The sequence below is a fragment of the Rhagoletis pomonella genome, unplaced genomic scaffold (genome assembly GCF_013731165.1).
Source record: "Rhagoletis pomonella isolate Grant_MI unplaced genomic scaffold, Rhpom_1.0 Rhpom_scaffold_00042, whole genome shotgun sequence".
NCBI classification, from domain to species: domain Eukaryota; kingdom Metazoa; phylum Arthropoda; class Insecta; order Diptera; family Tephritidae; genus Rhagoletis; species Rhagoletis pomonella.
This window is the reverse complement of record NW_023458596.1, coordinates 76,468-80,519: the sequence shown is the minus strand read 5'-3', so window position 1 is coordinate 80,519 and position 4,052 is coordinate 76,468. Positions and strand designations below refer to the sequence as shown.

The 4,052-nt window shown below is 34.4% G+C and overlaps 1 pseudogene; it reads left to right on the top strand.

The window, feature by feature from the left end:
• The first annotated feature begins 1,665 nt into the window (after window positions 1-1,665).
• Window positions 1,666-2,642, top strand: LOC118749750 (annotated as a pseudogene).
• The last annotated feature ends 1,410 nt before the right edge of the window (window positions 2,643-4,052 follow it).

The following is a 4,052-nucleotide window of genomic DNA, read 5'->3' as shown; positions in this document are numbered from 1 at the left end:
AAGTGATTTTTATAATAAAACTTATAACCGTTACGGTCCCTGGAAATGGTATATCGTGCGGTTCCGCTAGAGCGTAGTGCATATTTTTAGGGGTAGTAATAATAATGCGGTTGTTAAATATTTTACTACTTCCGGCGAGGTAGATGTCTAGACTAGTTTTTCTAATTCTTTGTTATCTGGTATGATATCCAGAGAACGTTTAACGAGAATGTTTAATACAGAGAAGTAGCAATTACGAATAGCCGTGTGAATTGTCAAACACTACCAAAAACGCTCTAGAAGCTCACCACTCGAATCGAAAATTGAGAGCGGCAAATTAACAGATCTGAGCGACAAGTTAACAAAGCTGAGCGGAGATACAATTTTGTCAATTTGTATCAATATTAAGTACTTTGGTTTGGATTTTCTTTTTCGCGGCATTGATTTAATAAAAAAAAGATTAAAATTGGTTAAATTAATGAAAATTAATTTTCGAAAATATAAGCCAGGGAATGCTCTAACTCCAAAACGTAGATTTGTTATCTAATAAATATGTGAAAGCTATGCATATATGCAAACTCATTGGTGATTTGCCGTCGGCATTTGGGTCGCTAAAATCGTTTTTTTTTAACGATTCTTATTGTAGTTGCTGCGCTTTTTTCAATGCAACAAACCCAAATTCACTTTAAAGATGGACACATTACAAAAAAAGCCTACAAATGCGTACTCTTTGGCAATTTGTTGTCGGAATTTAAAAGCGAAGAAAAAATCTGTTTTTATTTCTTAACGATTGCTATGCTGCTTTCAATGCAACAAACCGCAGTTTTCTTGCTAGCAAATTCACTTCAAAGATGGATACATTGACAAAAAGGTACAAAAGCAGCAATTGCACTTGTTAGCTAAGTGGTTTTTCTCGAAAAGTTGTGTTTGAGTTTTATGAACATTTATTTCGAGAAAATATGCCATATGCATATAACCTAAGCAAATGCTCTTTCTAAAAATCTTAGACCTTTTACTCGATTTGTTCAAATAAATTTAAGTGAAAGGTATGAAATTTTAAGTAAAAGCAATTGCTTAGTTTTTATGCATACGGACCAATGTGTTCAATGATGATTTTTCAGTGCAATACTCATATTACATGTAAATAATGGGGCTCATTCATGGTCAAAATAAAGTTGACACTTAAGTTAGTTACAGCTTTTTCACATCATTTTCAGTAGAATAGGTATCTGTGAAAAAAGCTGCAACTAACTTTCCCAAGGGCGTACGCAGGGGGGGGGGGGGGGGCCTTCGTTTTCAAAAATTTTAAAATATATGTTTACCGTCAAATTTTCACAAGCCACATAATTGAATTTTGGTTAATTTTACTTTATTTAAATATAAACATCATCTTCAAGTTTTCTTCAATATCTACCAGTTATAATTTTACATTTTGTTTTTTTTTTTTAAAGAGGTTTCGATGATTACGCTGGAGAATTTGAGATTTAAACCCTATACAAGAAAGTATTTGAAATCATTACTAATTACTTAAGTGTAAACGTTGTATAAGCTTTTTGGCATGAACATTTGAAAGTGTGCTAAACATTTTGTTTTGCAAAACTGCTTTTTGCTAAACAGCTGTTTAATAGAAGGAGTAAAAGGATTTGAAAATCGCGTTGTTAACTTCAATTGGAAAAAGAATAAAATATGGATATTCGAAGCTTTTTTAGCAGTACTGGAGGTAATTATAATTTATTCTTACTAATTTAAAATGTTATATTTAAGCGAGAATTTTGTAGCGAAATTAAAAAGAAAGCTGAGCCCAGGTGGAAGCAGCTCGAACGAAGATAGCGATGCTGCAACTGATACGATGGATGACTGTCATCCTAATGATATTGGTAAGTGGATTAACATTCCGAATGCTATGTCTGCTGCACAGAGAAGGACGCTGTTAACAGATTGTTGGAAGCCCGACGAAAATTATAATTTTTCAAATGATGCGACACATTTGAAACGCAAGTTCAATAGAGTCTGGTTGGACATGTATACACCGTGGTTGGTATATTCCCGCAGGCTTAAAGGAGCTTTTTGTTTACACTGTGTGCTGTTTAAGCCACCAAACAAACCAGGAATTGTTTCTTCATTTGTTGTGCGCCCTTTCACAAAATTTAAAAATGTACATGAGTACTGCAAATCTCATGCTTCTTCAAATGTGCATAAAGAGGCTACGCAGTTTGCAAAGTTGTTTTTAAAAGGAACACCTGTTGATTTTTAGATGCAATGTGGGCACGCAAAAACTGTTGCAGAAAACAGAAAATGTTTAAAAGAAATAATTTCAACTAACATGTTTTGCGGAACGCATGACCTTCCTCTTCGGGGAAAGTTGAATGACGAAGGTAATATTAAAACATTTTTTAACTTAATTTATTCGTATCGTACATATTGTTTAAGGTATTCTACATGATTTAATTAAGTTAAAAATATCTGCTGGCGACGAGGTATTAAAAAATTACATTGAAGGAGGAAAACAAAATGCTACTTATATGTCACCACGAATTCAAAACGATATACTCAGTATTGCAGCAAATATGTTACAAGAAAAGATTTGTAAGGATGTTAAAAAAGCTTCTGTATACAGTATTTTAGTATTGGTATCAGATTTTTCGACACAAATTTGCCAATAATTCGGGAAGAGTTTGTTGGATTTGTGCAATTACCATCGATGGATGCAGACACAATAGCAGCAAATATCAAAGGTTTTGTTACACAGTTAGATTTGGATCCGGCAAAATGTGTAGGACTATGTTTTGATGGGTGTGCAACGATGGCAGGCAAAATTGGTGGTGTACAAAAAATTTTAAAACAAACATATACAAAAAGTTTATATTTTCATTTAGACTGAATTTGGTGGTCAATGACCTGAATTCAGTCCCCGAAATACGAAATAGTATTTCGACTATCAATGATATAATAAGTTTTTTCAAAGAGTCAGTTACTCGCAGAAAATACGCTCCTAATGTACATTCATTTTGTGAGACTGGTTGGACAGAAAAGTATCAAAGTATTAGCGATTTCAAAAAGTTTTATTGTGAAATAGTTGAAGGCTTAGAAAAGTTGAGCGTGGAGGGAAATGGTGCCACAAGGAAACTTGCATTCCAGTTACATAGTGCAGCTGGTAGAAGCGTTTTTATAATTTGTATGTGCATAATTGCAAGATATTATGGTATTCTTCAACCAGTTGTGAATGCTATGCAATCCATAAATAACAACATTATTAAATGCAGAGAGCATATAAGTAAAATTTTGCACACAATTGAAAAGCACAGATCAAAACCTGACGTTGTATTTGAAGAAATTTTTAATGAATGTAAAGAATTAGCTCGAAATGCTTCGTACGATATTTGCGTGCCTCGAGTTGCAGAAAAGCAAACAAAGAGAACGAATCCTCCTTTTACAACGCCATCAGAGTACTTTCGACGAGCCATTTTCCTACCCTACCTTGACTCGCTAATATCTTCAATTAAACAAAGATTTCCAGAGGAAAACAATGCAGCTTTTAATTTAGCAACTCTTAACCCAGCGCATATCCAACGCTTAAGTTTGGATGAACTCAAAGTTCAAATCGAGAATGCAACTTCTCTTTATAATTTAGAAGGTATTGAACATGAGCTGGGGCTTTGGTTTAATTGTTGGAAAGAACCGAACAAAGACCCAACAGATTTGGTTCTGGCCTACAACGAGATGGACTTCTTTCCAAAAATAAGGCAAGCGACTGACATTCTACTTGCAATGCCATGCACAACAGCAACAGTAGAGAGATCCTTTAGTACTCTAAGAAGAGTTAAAACATGTTTGAGGACTACAATGAAGGAAAATCGTCTGAATGGTAAGAAAAATGTGGAAAGCTGCTAACTTATTTTTATTTAAAAATGAATATTTTTATAGGTTTGTGTATGTTAAGTGCGCATAGGAAGCTAGTAAAGGAGAAAGTGAGCTGGAGGAAGAAATCTTAAATGCATTTTCAGCAAATCCAAGAAGACTAGCATTGTGAAATAAAGTTCGTATAAGCCCCCCCCCCCCCCCCCCCCCCCCCC